At 44.4% G+C, this 17,450-nt stretch overlaps 2 protein-coding genes across 4 annotated transcripts in view; one reads left to right on the top strand and one right to left on the bottom strand.

The window, feature by feature from the left end:
- LOC140721367 (uncharacterized) overlaps positions 1–17,450 on the bottom strand; it is a 558,567-nt gene that overhangs the window by 150,942 nt on the left and 390,175 nt on the right. The gene's annotated exons all lie outside the window — the stretch shown is intronic.
- Positions 1–17,450, top strand: part of LOC140721370 (uncharacterized) — a 34,858-nt gene that overhangs the window by 320 nt on the left and 17,088 nt on the right. Inside the window, exons 2-3 of one of the 3 annotated variants that reach the window (XR_012097369.1) lie at positions 4,838–5,010; positions 6,246–6,392. The gene's annotated coding sequence lies outside the window, so the exon portion shown is untranslated. Of the gene's footprint in view, positions 1–4,837; positions 5,011–6,241; positions 6,393–17,450 lie in introns of those variants that run through there. The other 2 variants (XR_012097368.1, XM_073036213.1) reach the window with 2 other exon arrangements.

Raw genomic sequence — 17,450 nt, 5'->3', positions numbered from 1 at the left:
AAACCTGAAGGGGGAGGGGATGAACTTTCCCGAACTGGCGGCCTCGCCTCGCTTCCTTCACAGAATCTGCCGGGGTCGGTCCGGGTTGTGAGACATTCACACCGAACCGTCTGAGATGAGCCGCCGCTCAGCCCCTGTTGTTCTGGTCCTATTAGCAGGATGACGTAAACATGTTTCTATATTGTTACTGACAGAGAATTGTATAATTTGTGTTCCGTGTGTTATCTGAATGTACTTGCCTGTGATGCTGCCACAAGCCAGTGTTTCTCTGTACCTGTACCTTCCCGTACTTGTACACTTGGCAATAAATTCAACAGGATCTGAGAAATCTCAGTGAGATTTGATTCGTGATGATCATTTTGGCAGCTCGGTAGGTCGAATGTATGAGACAGTACACTGTTAAATGCAAAACCCTGAACAGTGTTGATGATCAGAGGGATCTTCGACTCCAAGTTCATCGTTCCCTGAAAGAGACTGCACAGATTGATCGGATGGTTAAGAAGGCAAATGGCATGGTTGTCTTTATTAGTTGAAGCATTGAGTTCAAAAGTCATGAAGTTGTGTTGCAGCTTTATAAAACTAGTTAGACCACATCTGGATTGTTTCATACAGTTCTGGTCGCCCCCATTCTCGGAAGGATATCGGGGCTTTGGAGTGGGCGCAGAAAAGGTTTACCAGGATATTGCCTGGATTAGAGGGCCTGAGTTTTAACGGGAGGTTGGACAAAATTGTGTTGTTTTCTCCGGAGCTGTGCCAGCTGGGGTGAGACTGGATAGACGTTTATAAGATTACCAGAGGGTTAGAAGCCATGTCTTAGAAAGGCAGCGTCCATCAGCAAGGACCTCCAGCACCCAGGGCATGTGGTTTTCTCAATGTTACCAGCAGGTCAGGAGGTACAGAAGTCTGAAGGCTCACACTCAGTGATTCAGGAACAGTTTCTTCCCCTCTGCCATCCGATTGCTAAATGGATATTGAACCCTTGAACACTACCTCACATTTAAAATATATAGTATTTCTGTTTGTTGAACGATTTTTAATTTATTCACAGAAACATAGAAAACCTACAGCACAATACAAGACCTTCGGCCCACAAAGTTGTGCCAACATGTCCCTACCTTAGGAATTACTATGGTTACCCATAGCCCTCTATTTTTCTAAGCTAGTATTTCTTTATTTTTCGCCAGTGTCTCCAGGTACCTATCCAAAAGACCATATTCTACCCACCTCCACCACCGTTGCTGGTAGCCAATTCCACACACTCACCAACCACTCCCTGAGTAAAAAAAACTTATCCGTAACATTTCCACTGCAACTACTCCCCAGCACCTTAAACCTGTGCTGTCTTTTCATAACCATTTCAGACCTTCAGACCTGGGAAAAAGTCTCTGACTATCCACATGATCAATGCCTCTCATCATTTTATACACCTCTATCAGGTCACCTCTCATCCTCCATTGCTCCAAGTAGAAAAGGCCGAGTTCTCTCAAACTATTCTAATAAGGCGTGCTCCCCAATCCAGGCAACATCCGTGAATATCCACTGCACCATTTCTATGGTTTCCACATGCTTTGTGTAGTGAGGCAACCAGTATTGAGCACAGAGGGGTGTGACCAGCATCACATATAGCTGCAACATTACCTCTCGGCTCCTAAATTCAATCCTACGATTGATGAAGGTCAATGCATCATATGCCTTCTTAACCACAGAGTCAAACCTGCGTAGCAACTTTGAGTGTCCTATGGACTGGGACCCCAGGATCCCTCTGATCCTCCACACTGCCAAGAGTCTTACCATTAATGTTATATTCTGCCATCATGTTTGACCTAACAAAATGAACCACTTCACACTTATCTTGGTTGAACTCCATCTGCCACTTTTCAGCCCATTTTTGCATCCTATCAATGTCCCACTGAAACCTCTGACACTATCCACAACTCCCCCAACCTTTGTGTCATCAGCAAACTTGCTAACCCATCCCTCCACTTCCTCATCCAGGTCATTTATCAAAATCACAAAGAGTAAGGGTCCCAGATATACTGTAAATGATTTAGTTGTTTATTTTTATTATTTTATTTTGTTTTTTTTTTCTTTCTATAATATATATTGCATTGAACAGCTGCTGCACAGTTTTCAAATTTCATGACACACACCGGTGATAATAAATCTGATTCTGAGTGGACAGACAATCTATTTTTCCTGGGGGTTGAAATGTCCAATATATTTATGGTGAGAGGAGATGTAAGCAGCAAGTTTGTTTCTTTACACAGAACGGTGGGTAGATGGAAAACTCTGCCTGGGGTGGGAGACCCGACTGGTCACGTGATCCCGTTTGCCCCTCCCATTGATAATACAGAATCTGAGGCCACAAACCAGGCACGCCTGGGATCCTCTTCAGTTTGCGTATAAGGAGAAGGTGGGAGTGGAGGATGCTATCACGTATCTGCTGCACAAATCACTCTTCACCTAGATGGGGTCAGTTGTGCTGTGAGGATTACATTCCTTGACTTCTCTAGTGCCTTTAACACCATCCAGCCCAAGATCTTAAGGCATAAACTAACGGAGATGGGAGTAGACTCTCACATGGTGGATTGGACAGTGGATTACTTGACAGATAGACCTCAGTATGTGCGGTTGGGAGACTGTAAGTCTGACACAGTGGTCAGCAGCACAGGAGCGCCGCAGGGAACCGTACTCTCTCCGGTCCTGTTCACTTTGTACACATCAGACTTCCAATATAACTCAGAGTCCTGCCATGTGCAGAAGTTCGCTGATGACACGGCCATAGTGGGGTGCATCAGGAATGGACAGGAGGAGGAGTATAGGAAACTGATACAGGACTTTGTGATATGGTGCAACTCAAACTACCTGCATCTCAATATCACCAAGACCAAGGAGATGGTAGTGGACTTCAGGAGATCTAAGCCTCATATGGAGCCAGTGACCATTAATGGAGAATGTGTGGAGCAGGTTAAGACCTACAAGTATCTGGGAGTACAGTTAGACGAGAAGCTAGACTGGACTGCCAACACAGATGCCTTGTGCAGGAAGGCACAGAGTCGACTGTACTTCCTTAGAAGGTTGGCGTCATTCAATGTCTGTAGTGAGATGCTGAAGATGTTCTATAGGTCAGTTGTGGAGAGCGCCCTCTTCTTTGTGGTGGCGTGTTGGGGAGGAAGCATTAAGAAGAGGGACGCCTCACGTCTTAACAACCTGGTAAGGAAGGCGGGCTCTGTCGTGGGCAAAGTACTGGAGAGTTTAACATCGGTAGCTGAGAGAAGGGCGCTGAGTAGGCTACGGTCAATTATGGAAAACCCTGAACATCCTCTACATAGCACCATCCTGAGACAGAGAAGCAGTTTCAGCAGCAGGTTACTATCGATGCAATGCTCCTCAGACAGGATGAAGAGGTCAATACTCCCCAATGCCATTAGGCTTTACAATTCAACCGCCAGGACTTAAGAACTTTTTAAAAACTATTATTAATGCTTTTTGAGAAAGTGATTTAGATGAATATCATATTATTACTGAGTTAAGTATTGTATGTAATTAGTTTTGATACAACAAGTGTATGGGACATTGGAAAAAATGTTGAATTTCCCCATGGGGATGAATAAAGTATCTATCTATCTATCTATCTATCTATCTATCTATCTATCTATCTATCTATCTATCTATCTATCTATCTATCTATCTATCTATCTATCATTTAACAGCAGATGTGCAACAGCTGTGCATCTGTTTCTGCGGCCCTGCCCTCCGGATGATGTGACACTCACTTCGTGCATGTTCACTGTCTCCGGCCGGGCGGTGTTTTCTTTTCTGCTCAGTGATGAAGTGCATCATCTGTGGGATCGAGGGAAGGGTCCTCACCTCCTGGGTCGGGGAGCCAGGGCTCGGGATCACTGTCTGTGGGCCGAAGATATTGCGTTCCCATCGGTGAGTATTGAGACCGATCCCAAGCGGGGAGATCCGATGTTGGCCGTGAGCCCCGAACTGAGGACCAATTACTCATTTATTTTCCGATTATCTGGTCTGGTCAAAAATGTGTAGACTTCACTTAATCTGCATTGAACGAACCAAACCTGAAGCCCAGGCTGTCTATTTCCGCAGAGTTGAAATGGGAGACCCACCAACAGATCACGTGAGGCTGTTTACTGCAGATCTTCCCTACCCTTCACTTTGTGATGATAGATGACGTGGTGTGTGCTTAGAGTCCCCGGATGGGTCAGGATGCTTCCTCTATGTTGTGTTGGGGAATCTGATGTTGGTCACTGAGTCCCGTTAACTTCCCCCAACTCGCCTCTTTTCCTGAGGCTGCTCACATTTGTCCTTGAGCTTTCTGGCTGTTGTGTCTTCTCCCGGACTGGGGTGGGTGAGAAAGGAGAACGTTCCAGGTTGTGGGGATCTTTGATTTCACTGCCTGCTTTACCGAGGGACTGGGAAGTCTAGGGGCTGAATGGTTTCTGTGATGTGCACATGGCCGAGTGGTTAAGCAATCTGAAGGTCATGAGTTTGAGCCTCAGGCCAGGCAGTGTGTTGTATCCTTGAGCATGGCACTTAACCACACATTGCTCCTGCACGTTTATAGCCCAGATGGATCAAATCACCAAATCCTGTTCCTGTGTCTTATGTATTACCATGACAGAATGATGGCTCCGTCTTATCCCATATTGTTTTGTAATGTGTGAGGGACAATAAAAGATTGTTCACTGAGATTATTATATTTGGCTTCAATGTTTAAATTTCAGTGAGTTTTGTTCTTAGTAACATTAAGCAGAAATGTTTGCTTCTCCTTTTCATTGTTAATGTGCTTCATTATCTCTCTGGTTAATGTTAGACCTGCGGTGAGAGGTTTATTGGAAGAAAAACCCCAACTGGAAGCCAACCACGGCTGAAGATGTGGAAATAGCAACAAGTGAACCAGCCCGAGGACTGAGAGCATCAACTGGAGAGAACAACTCTGAATCAGCTGACTTGGAGTTCCCAGTGAGTCAGTGAGGAGGAAGTTTGGTGAGTCTCATTTACTCAAACACTGGTCCTTTATACATTACATACCTGTACAATAGAAGGTGGGAAATAGTTGGTGAGACTGAATGTGCCCAGAAGAACCATTTATGCCTCTGTCAGACACAGTTGCAATCACACCAGGTCTGGTAATGTGCTTCCAGCAGCCCAGCCCTTTAAAATCACTCGCATTTTGTGGAAGTCAAAGCTGGATAAAGCGGTGGAAATCGGGCAGAATCTCAAGTTGCTGGAGATCTGCACTAAAAACTGAAAATGAAGTCATCCTGACAAAATGTTATTAACCTGAATTGTAAAGATTGTTCCTCTCCCCACAGCTGTTCCTTACATGCTGAGCAGTTTGGTAATACCAATTTCTTTTTATTACATTCACTCTGGATTAGTTTATGTTTCCTGAAATGTACCGTTTTTAATGTGGAAGTGGAAATGGCTCACTCTGTGATAGTTGAACAATAAAGTAACCACAACTTTTCCCTGCAAATTACCCTGGTACCAATTAGCTTGTTATTCCTAGAAATGTGTTCAGTACAGTTGTTGCGAACAAGGTTTACAAGAATAATCTCAGGAATGTTCGGCGTTATGTTTGAGGAACATTTGATGGTTCTGGACCTGTGCTCAATGGAGTTCAGGGGGACAGTGGGGGTGGTGGGGGATGTTTGGTTAAGTAAACCTACCAAATGCTGAAAAGCCTGGATACAGTGGACATGGAGAGGATGTTTCCATTAGACTGTGATCTGATGGCACAGTATTGGAATAAAGAAGCTTCCGTTTAAAACTGAGAGGAGAAATAAAATTTGGCCAAATGATGTCTGATCTGTGGAATTTGTTGCCACAGAGGTTGGTTGAGGCTGCCATTTGGGTATATTTATGACAGAGATTAACATATTCATGATTGGTGAGTAGCTCAGGGTTACAGGAGGAAGGCAGGAATATGGTGTTGGAATAAACATCAGCCATGGTTGAGTGGTGGGCAGACCAGATGGATCGAATCACCTAATTCTGTTCCTGTGTCTTATGTCTTACCATGACTGAATGATGGCTCCTTCTTATCCCATATCATTCTGTGACATGTGAGGGACAATAAAAGATTGTTCACTGAGATCATTAAATCTGCCTTCAGTGTTTAAATTTCAGTGAGTTTTGTTCTTAGTAACATTAAGCAGAAATGTTTAGTTCTCCTTTTCATTATTAATGTGCTTCATTGTCTCTCTGGTTAAAGTTAGACCTGTGGTGAGAGGTTTATTGGAAGAAAGATCACGACTGAAGACGAGGGAATAGCAACAAGTGAAGCAGCCCGAGGATTGAGAGCATCAACTGGAGAGAACACATCTGACTCGGAGATTCCAGTGATTCAGTCAGGAGAAAGTTTGGTGAGTCTCATTTACTCAAACACTGGTCCTTTAGACATTACGTACCTGTACAAAGGAAAGTAGGAAATATTTGGGAGTGAGACAGAATGTGCCCAGAAGAACCTGTTATGCCAGTATCAGTCTGACCCAGTTGTGAAGAAGCCCCCCCTTATATTCCCTTTAAACTTTTCGCCCTTCACCCTTAATCCATGTCCTCTGGTTTTTTTTTCTCCCCTAGCCTCAGTGGATAAAGCCTGCTTGCATTCACTCTATCTGTACCCATCATAATTTTATATACCTCTATCAAGTCTCCCCTCATTCTTCTACACTCCTAGGAATGAAGTCCTAAACTATTCAACCTTTCTCTGTAACTCAGTTTCTCAAGTCCCGGCAACATCCTCATAATCCTTCTCTGCACTCTTTCAGCCTTATTAATATCCTTGCTGTAATTCGGTGACCACAGCTGCACACGATACTCCAAATTCGGCTTCACCAATGCCTTATACAACCTCACCATAACATTCCAATTCTTATACTCAATACTTTGATTTACAAAGGTCAATGTATCAAAAGCTCTCTTTACTACCCTATCTACCCGTGACGCCACTTTTGGGGAATTTTGTATCAGTATTCCTAGATCCCTCTGTTCTACTGCACTCCTCAGTGCCCCACCATCTACCTTATATGTTCTACATTGGTTTTTCCTTCCAAAGTGCAACACCTCACACTTGTCTGTATTAAACTCCATCTGCCATTTTTCAGCCCATTTTTCTAGCTGGTCCAGATCCCTTTGCAAGCTTTGAAAACCTTCCTCACTGACCACTACACCTCCAGTCTTTGTATCATCAGCAAATTTGCTGATCCAATTTACCAAATTATCATCCAGATCATTGATAAAGATGACAAATAACAATGGACCCAGCATTGATCCCTGTGGCACACCACTAGTCAGAGGCCTCCACTCAGAGAAACAATCCTCCACTACCAATCTCTGGCTTCTCCCATTGAGCCAATGTCTAATCCAATTTACTACCTAATCTCCCATGCGGGACCTTGCCAAAAGCCTTACTGAAGTCCATGTAGACAACATCTGCTGCCTTGCCTTCATCCACTTTCCTTGTAACCTCCTCAAAACACTCTAATAGATTTATTAAACTTGACCTACCACACACAAAGCCATGTTGACTATCCCTAATGTCCCTGTCTATCTAAATAATTGTCGATCCTGTCTCTCAGTACTCCTTCCAATATTTTACCCACTACCAACATCAAACTTACCAGCCTATAATTTCGAGAATTACTTTTAGAGCCTTTTTTAAGCAATGGAACAACATGAGCTATCCTCCAATCCTCTGGCACCTCACCCGTAGATAATGACATTTAAATATATCTGCCAGGGCCCCTGCAATTTCAACACTCGTCTCCTTCATGGTCCGAGGGAATACCCTGTCAGGTCCTGGAGATTTATCTACTCGCCTCAAGGTAGCAAGGCCCTCCTCCTCTTCTCTCTGTATAGGTTCCATGACCTCAATACTTGTTTGCCTTATTTCCATTGACTCCATGCCAGTTTCCTTAGTAAATTCAGACACAAAAAAACCATTTAACATCTCCCCAATTTCTTTTGGTTCCATACATAGCCAACCACTCTGATCTTCAAGAGGACCAATTTTATCCCATAACTATCCTTTTGCTATTAATATACCTGTGGAAGCTCTTACTATCCTTCACCTTGACTGCTAACGCTACCTCATGTCTTCTTTCAGCCCTCCTGATTTCTTCCTTATGTTTGCACTTTTTATACTCCTCAAGTACCTTCTTTGCTCCCTGTTTCTTATACATGTCATACATCTCTCTCTTCTTTATCAGAATTCCAATATCCATCGAGAACCAAGGTTCCTTATTCTTATTCACTTTGCCTTTAATCCTGAGACTTTGTTCCCAGTGTGTCCTCATGGGCCATCCAAAAATGATTTCAGCTGGTGACAGCCCTGTTTTCCCCTGTGGGGTAACCCTCATGTGGAATCGGGCTAATGGTCGGACCTTCAACCAAGTGAGTCCAGTCTCCGCTGTTAGTTTTGCCAGTTTACTCTTCAGAGTGCCATTGGCTCTTTCCACTCTGCCAACGGCCCATGGGTGGTGTACACAGTGGAATTGTTGCTGGATAGCTAGTTTGTTACATACCCCTTCGTTTGCTTTCACCACAAAGTGTGAGCCATTGTTGAACTCAGCATCTCTGGCTTGTACCTGGGAATTATTTCCCTTAATAATACCTTCACAACAGTCATAACAGTATTATTGGCAGTTGGAACAGCTTCAATCCATCTACTAAACACATCTATAATAACTAAGCAGTATCTATAGCAATGGACTCTAGGCAATTCAATAAAATCAACTTGTAGACACAGAAAAAGATCCACCTGTCAAGGGAGTCATACCCGATGTGCAGGGTACAGGATACCAACCACTCCCTCCTTTCCCAGGTGTGTACAATTATGTATATAATCGGCCAATATTGGTAAAAACTGTGTAGGAACACAAACCTGTCCCACTAGGTGATCCAAAAACCTATGTTGGGGTCTTTCTGGCACCCCATCTGGGACCACAGTTTTCACTCCTCCTCAGAGGCGTCCCCCTGAGAAGAACAAAACTCAAGGTAGCTGTAGAGCGGTGAGTAAGTTGTTTACAAAGGTAGCATTACTAATGGGGTGGCCAGAGGAAGTCAGGAATCCCCACGTTCCCAGAGAGCCCTGTAGTCATGTACAATTCCAAATGCATAACGGGAGTCTGTGTAAACATTCCCACTTTAGTCTGTTGCTGGGATACAGGCACGAGTCAGAGCAAACAGCTCAGCCTTCTGGGTGGAGACAGCTGCTTCAAAAGAGGCCTGTTCAATTACTTCACTGTCCATCACTATGGCATAGCCAGGATATCATTTTCCTGCTGGATCCACAAAAGAGTTTCCACCCTCATAAAACGTTGCCTCGGGCTAGAGGGGGTATTGCTAAATGGATGGGAGAGTCTGCCCTTCTTTCTCAGTGATCCGGATGGGCTAGAGGGTGTATTGCAGAATGGATGGGAGAGTCTGTCCTTCTTTCACAGTGATCCGGACGGGCTAGAGGGGGTATTGCAGAATGGATGGGAGAGTCTGTCCTTCTTTCACAGTGATCCGGATGGGCTAGAGTGCGTATTGCAGAATGGATGGGAGAGTCTGTCCTTCTTTCACAGTGATCCGGACAGGCTAGAGGGGGTATTGCAGAATGAATGGGAGAGTCTGTCCTTCTTTCACAGTGGTCCGGATGCACTAGAGGGGGTATTGTGGAATGGATGGGAGAGTCTGTCCTTCTTTCACAGTGATCCGGACAGGCTAGAGGGGGTATTGCAGAATGGATGGGAGAGTCTGTCCTTTCACAGTGATCCTGACAGGCTAGAGGGGGTTTTGCGGAACAGATGGGAGAGTCTGTCCTTCTTTCACAGTGATCCGGACAGGCTAGAGGGGGTATTGCAGAATGGATGGGAGAGTCTGTCCTTCTTTCACAGTGATCCGGACAGGCTAGAGGGGGTATTGCAGAGTGGATGGGAGAGTCTGTCCTTCTTTCACAGTGATCCGGACGGGCTAGAGGGGTATTGCAGAATGGATGGGAGAGTCTGTCCTTCTTTCACAGTGATCCGGACGGGCTAGAGGGGGTATTGCAGAATGGATGGGAGAGTCTGTCCTCCTTTCACTGTGATCCGGACAGGAGGGCTGACTTCATGGACTGAAGTTGCCCAGAGATGGGGTACAACATCTTGGGTTTGGTCACTATTAAGAGAATGTCTTACCAGATGTCCTGTTTTCACCTCAGACTCCTTCCAGTATCGGAGTTGGCCCACGGCAAAGTCTTGCCAGTCTCCCTCGGTGCTGGAGGCCTGTTTTGTCAGGGTGTAGGCAAGGAGCCCTAGGCTCTTTGGCTTGAACCCAGGGCAAACCCTGAAGGTGGTATGGGGAACCACCAATCCTGTCTGTCGCCAAAAGAAATCTGGAACTTCAGTAAGAAATGGAATGCCGTCTCTTACTTTAGCCTCTCCAATCACCATGACTGGGAATTTCTGTCACTCGAGGGGGGCATAATATTAGCTTTCCTCAGTTGAGCACCACGTAGGGTCATAACACAGAGTCACATGAGAGTCGGCCGCTGGCAGAAGGGGTTCAAATGTACTGGAATCCAGATAAAATGCCCACCACTGGGTGGTCAGAGGAAGCTATCAGTTGTTCGCAGTTCCAGCGTGATATCCTTGTCCGTGCATAGAATCTCGACTTCCAACGGACAGAGCAAGTCTCTCCCTACGAGATTACACCCCCGTCTGGTGGTGACTGTAAATTAAACCTCACACTGGTTCCCCTGGAATTCCACCTGCGGGTATGTGAATACGTATGTTCCGTGCCTTCGAACCCTGACAGAGTGATTGTAGGGTCTGATAGCTGGAATCCCTTTTCCGATACTATTTCCTGATCGAGAGTGGTTGTGGTTGCCCTCATATCAATCATAAACAGAACTGGAATTCCAGCAACTTGCAATAGTACATTGGGCTCTTCCTGAGGGTTGGCACTCACGGTTGGAAGCATCTTCTCGTCAGTTTCTAAACAGGTTGTTGTCCCCACCTGTCCCTTGGTAGGTTTTTGTTCCCATTTCTGTTCCTCAGATATAGCCCGCTCGCGTCCTTCTTCCCGCTGAGCATATTCACCTTTAATATTAGTTCCCTTCAGGGTTGATTGGGATTCGAAAGTTGGGTCCTAATGATATGTCAAAGCTCGTCACATTCGATTTCGGTCAATGTCAGGCCAATGCATATTATTTGTTTTAATCATGTTGGCTAACTTAGTATGTAAGCATTGGAGCAGTAGGGCATTGAACTGGGGGGACAGATTCACATGGTCTCCTGCGAAGGTGCCGTAGCAGGCCACAAATTGCAATCAATAGTCTGGTCCCGATTCCCCAGGCTTAGGTTTGCATTCAGGTACTTTAGTGATGTTTACAGGTTGCTGGAGGGCCCTTTCCAAGGCTTGAATAATCTGGTCTGTCTGTTCATTCTCATTATGGTTTCCCGCCTGTAACTCCTGATAGGTTTGGTATCTCAATTCTGCCTTCCATTTCCACCCCTCATCACCTGAGAGAATCATGCAGCAGAGACTGAGTAAATCTTGCAGAGTCGCATTAAACATTTGTGTAGTACTGTGGACACACTGAGCAAACTGTGCTGGTTTTTCTTTTCTATCTGGGGCCTGATTCATGATCATTATCATTTCTTGAGGCTTCCAGGGAGCATACACAGGAATCACTGAAGGGCTGTCCCTCCTCCTAGTCCGAGGGGGAGCATTTGCTACTGCTGTTCAGGAGGATTTAAACTAATGTGGCAGGGGGATAGGAACAAGTGCAGAGAGACAGAGGGGTGCAAAATGAGAGTAGAAGCAAAAAGTAGTAAGGTGAAAAGTAAAAGTGGCAGGCAGTCAAATCCAGGGCACAAATCAAAAAGGGCCACTTTTCAACATAATTGTATAAGGGCTAAGAGTGTTGTAAAAACAAGCCTGAAGGCTTTGTGTGTCAATGCAAGGAGCATTTGTAATAAGGTGGATGAATTGAATGTGCAGATAGTTATTAATGAATATGATATAGTTGGAATCACAGAGACATGGCTCCAGGGTGACCAGGGGTAGGAGCTCAACATCCAGGGATATTCAATATTCAGGAGGGACAGACAGGAAAGAAAAGGAGGTGGGATAGCGTTACTGGTTAGAGAAGAGATTAACGCAATAGAAAGGAAGGACATTAGCCTGGAGGATGTGCAATCGATATGGGTAGAGCTGCGTAACACTAAGCAGCAGAAAACGCTGGTGGGATTTGTGTACAGGCCACCTAATAAACAGTAGTAGTGAAGTTGGGGATGGCATTAAACAGGAAATTAGAAATGCGTGCAAAAAAGGAACAGCAGTTATAATGGGTGATTTCAATCCACATATAGATTGGGTGAACCAAATTGGTAAGGGTGCTGAGGAAGAAGATTTCTTAGAATGTGTGAGGGATGGTTTTCTCAACCAACATATCGAGGAACCAACTAGAGAGCAGGCCATTCTAGACTGGGTATTGAGCAATGAGGAAGGGTTAATTAGCAATCTTGTCATGCAAGGCCCCTTGTGTAAGAGTGACCATAATATGGTGGAATTCTTCATTAAGATGGAGAGTGACATAGTTAATTCAGAAACAGAGGTTCTGAACTTAAAGAAGGGTAACTTTGAAGGCATGAGATGTGAATTAGCTAAGCTAGACTGGCAAATGATTCTTACAGGGTTGATGGTGGATATGCAATGGCAAGCATTTAAAGATTGCATGGATGAACTACAACAATTGTTCATCCCAGTTTTGTAAAAGAATAAACCAGGGAAGGTAGTGCACCTGTGGCTGACTAGGGAAATTAGGGATAGTAAATTATCCAGAAAAAGTGGCATAACTGAGAACTGGGAGAAATTCAGAGTCCAGCAGAGGAGGTCAAAGGGCCTAATTAGGAAAGGGAAAAAAGATTATAAAAGAAAGCTGGCAGAGAACATAAAAATTGACTGTAAATCTTTTATAGATATGTGAAAAGAAAAAGATTGGTTAAGACAAATGTAGGTCCCTTACAGTCAGAAACAGGTGAATTGATCATGGGGAACAAGGATATGGCAGACCAAGTGAATAACTACTTTGGTTCTGTCTTCACGAAGGAGGACATAAATAACCCTCCGGAAATAGTAAGGGACTGAGGGTCTAGTGAGATGGAGGAACTGAGGGTAATACATGTTAGTAAGGAAGTGGTGTTAGGTAAATTGAAGGGATTAAAGGCAGATAAATCCCCAGGGCAAGATGGTCTTCATCCCAGAGTGTTTAAGGAAGAAGCCCAAGAAATAGTGGATGCATTAGTGATAATTTTTCAAAACTCCTTAGATTCTGGATTAGTTCCTGAGGATTGGAGGGTGGCTAATGTGACCCCACTTTTTAAAAAAGGAGGGAGAGAGAAACCGGGGAATTATAGACGGGTTAGCCTGACATCGGTTATGGGGAAAGTGCTAGAGTCGGTTATCAAAGATGTGATAATAGCACATTTCGAAAGAGGTGAAATCATCCGACAAAGTCAGCGTGGATTTGTGAAAGGAAAATCATGTCTGATGAATCTTATAGAATTTTTTGAAGATGTAACTAGTAGAGTGGATGGGGAGAACCAGTGGATGTGGTATATTTGGATTTTCAAAAGGCTTTTGACAAGGTCCCACACAGGAGATTAGTGTGCAAACTTAAGCACACGGTATTGGGGGTATGGTATTGATGTGGATAGAGAATTGGTTGGCAGACAGGAAGCAAAGAGTGGGAATAAACGGGACCTTTTCAGATTGGCAAGCAGTCAGCAGTGGGGTACTGCAAGGCTCAGTGCTGGGACCCCAATTGTTTACAATATATATTAATGATTTAGACGATACAATTAAATGCAGGATCTCCAAGATTGCGGATGACACGAAGCTGGGCTGCAGTGTTAGCTGTGAGGAGGATGCTAAGAGGATGCAGGGTGACTTGGCTAGATTAGGTGAGTGGGCAAATTCAAGGCAGATGCAATTTAATGTGGATAAATGTGACATTATTCACTTTGGCCTACTCCTGCATCTATTTTTTATGTTTCTATGTGTGGAATATTAAAATCTCCCACAATCACAAACTTGTGCTTACTACAAGTATCTGCTACCTCCTTACAAATTTGCTCCTCCAATTCTCGCTCCCGATTAGGTGGTCTATGATACCACCCTATAAGTGTCACTACACCTTTCTCATTCCTCAATTCCACCAACAAAGGCTCCCTAGACGAGCCCTGTAATCTATCCTGTCAAAGCACTGCTGTAATATTTTCTCAGACAAGCAATGCAACACCTCCCCCTCCTGCCCCTCCAATTCTATCACACCTGAAGCAACGAAATCCAGGAATATTTAGTTGCCAATCACACTCTTCCTGCAACCATGTTTCTCTAATAAATACAACATCATATTTCCAGTTATCAATCCATGCTCTAAGCTCATCTACCTTTCTTACAATGCTCCTAGCATTAAAATAGATGCATTTAAGAAACTCTCCACCTCTTCCTCTCTGTTTATCCCTAACTGTGCAAACAACTTTATTATCTTTTTTTTCCCTTCTCCCCTACATCTTCGGTCTGAGCACTCTTACATCAGGGAGGAAGTTCAAATGATCTCCCTGTTAAATGTTTAACCATCACGGTGACTGAAGGCAGCTGCAGGTTCATGAGGGACTGTTACTGTCAGATTGTGCAGTTCTTGCGGCTGCTCATCGCACCCAGGACTGAAGCCTGGTCACTGAGCATTGGAGGAGTCTGTTCTGCTGATGTTAGCCTTAAACTAGACTGGTGTTTAATATTGTGTATCTGTGAAAGATAAATCAGTTCTGTGTCAAATCCCGTGTCTCAGGTACTTACAGTCTCTACCACACTCACAATGTACAAAAGAAACGCCACTCGGCCCATCTTGTCCCTGCCCATGTTTCTGTTCCATATCAGTTTATGAAAATCTATCCCTGCTGTTCCCCTCTCACTCTCCTTGAGATGACAGGTTGCAACTAGTCACCACTCCGTGGGATAGGAGATTTCCCATGAATTTCATAGAATCACAGAAATCTACAACACATTACAGATACTTTGGCCGACATTGCTGTGCCGACCATGTAACTTACTCGAGAAACTGCTTAGAATTACCCTACCGCATAGCCCTCTATTTTCCTAAGCTCCCTGTACCTATCTAAGAGTCTCTTAAAAGACCCTATTGTATCCGCCTCCACCACCGTCGCTGGCAGTGCATTCCACACAAACACCACTTTGTTTAAAAAACTTAGCTCTGACATCTCCTCTGTACCTACTTCCAAGCAGCTTAAACCTATTCCCCCTCGTGTTAGCCATTTCAGCCCTGGGAAAAAGCCTCTGGCTATCCACACGACCAATGCTTCTCATCATCTTATACACCTGCATGAATTCCCTGCATGATTTTCTCCGGGCTGAATAAGACGATGAGCTCACTGTGGTTTTGACGTTCTCTCTCTCTTGATCTCTCTCTTAAGAACCTGCGGTCTCGTAACACAATGCACCTCTAAAGTCTGACAGCAGACTAGCGAGTGAATCTTTGATGGAGCAGAGTCAGAAACCAAAGTGTTGCCAGCCTGAGTCAGGGCTTTGGGGCTCCAGAGAGAGATGGGGTCTAGAGTTTACCAGGAGGAGGAGGAATCAGACTAGCAGGATGTGGCTACAAAAGAAAGATTAGAAGCATTTGTAAACTGGTTGATCAAAAAAAAAGGTGGTTAATTTCTGCAAAATACTGATGGAAATCAACAGTCAGGCAACAATTGTGGAGAGGAATAAATAGACAACGTTTAGGCCGAGCCCCTTCAGCATGCCTAGCCTGTGTATTCCGCCGCTTAGTTGCTCTCTGAATTGCAGAGTTCCTCCAGCATTTTGTGTGTGTGCGTCTCTGTATTTCCAGCAACTGCAGAATCTCCTGTGTTTTATAACTGCATTTTACTTTGGCATTAGATACACATTGTAATTGAGTATATTGTTTATGGGAGCCGCTTTCTACGTTAAAACAGCTGCAGATTTTTTCTATACCCAAGATTAAAAAAAATGAGGTATGGACATTGAACCGGTGCTTGCAGAAATGGTTAATGGCACCGTGATTACCCATAGGGCCATGCGTTAGGAATTTCGCCAGCGCTGAAGCACCAATGAAATGTGCAAGCGTCAGGCTGAGAACGTCCCTGAGTTTCACGCATGCGCGCAGTACACAGAAGGCCTTGAAAATGTCGGTTGCAGGTAAGAGCGATTCTCCGTGTTCTTATTTTAAACATCGACTTCGGAATAATTCCTGTGAATTTCAGACACCGTGACCCGCAATCCCGGGACAGTCCTGCCCTCTTCCCTCTTTCTCAGCCCCACGATCCGTACACGGGCCCCGGGGAGCTTCCGACTGATGAGGGAATGGGAACCGATGGATCTTTCAGACAGAGCTGAGCTCCAGCTATCTAAATGAAAGGATTAGGAACTTGGAGAAAGGGAACAACATCTTTTACATCACCAGTTGAGAAAATTGCCTTTGTTTTACCTCCAATAACAAACAAGAGAAAATCTGCAGATGCTGGAAATCCAAGCATCACACACAAATTTCTGGAGGAATTCAGCATTAGTACTCTTTTCTATAGATGCTGCCTGGCCTGCTGAGCTCCTCCAGTATTTTGTGTGTGTTGCTTCCTCTACCTCCTCTTGCTCTGGACTTTTCTACCGGTGAGAACATGTTTTGTCGCATTCTCTCTGGGTACGTAATGATATCAAACACCTTTGCCCTGGGCAACAAGTGGCTTTCACATCACAAATATGCCAGACTCCAGTGAGACAGACTACGGCCCTTTCCTTCATATTCATTGGCATTACCATCACTGAGTTCACCACTGTCAGGCATCTGGGGGAGGGTTCAGGGGAAATATTTATGTCGAATACAGAAACTGGTGATACCTGTGTGCATATGGTGTTGCAAAATTTGCTGGAGAATTTGCAAGTGGGAAGAAGTGGAGTGATATTTGGAAATCTGATTTTTTAAAGTGTAATTTAGCAAGCAAACCACATATGGACAATGTGCAAAAGCTTTGGTGAGAAAATCCTTCATTACCCATTACAAGCCTGCTACATAGGTTGTATGAGAGTGCAGATGAACTGGATCGAACCCAGAGGAGATCAAAGTTCCTATCGACTGTGATTTTCCAGCTGTGAAAATGAATATATCTCTATTTAAAATTCACTGTGCACATGTTGTCACTGGGTAAAAAATGCACAGTACAAGATTCATGTGCACACTGGTTATTACAAATTAGAGGGGTATTGGAGGGAAGGAGGGGAGACCTCCAGTGTCCCTGATGCCCTCACCTACAAGATGTGCATCCAGCTTCAGCTTGTAACCCTGCACTTTAAGGTGTTAGATCTTGAAATGGGTGAATTGCAGATCATCCAGCAGTAGGAGGGGGTGAAAG

The sequence above is a fragment of the Hemitrygon akajei genome, unplaced genomic scaffold (assembly GCF_048418815.1).
Source record: "Hemitrygon akajei unplaced genomic scaffold, sHemAka1.3 Scf000054, whole genome shotgun sequence".
Lineage (NCBI taxonomy): Eukaryota > Metazoa > Chordata > Chondrichthyes > Myliobatiformes > Dasyatidae > Hemitrygon > Hemitrygon akajei.
This window is presented reverse-complemented; position numbering and strand designations above follow the sequence as displayed.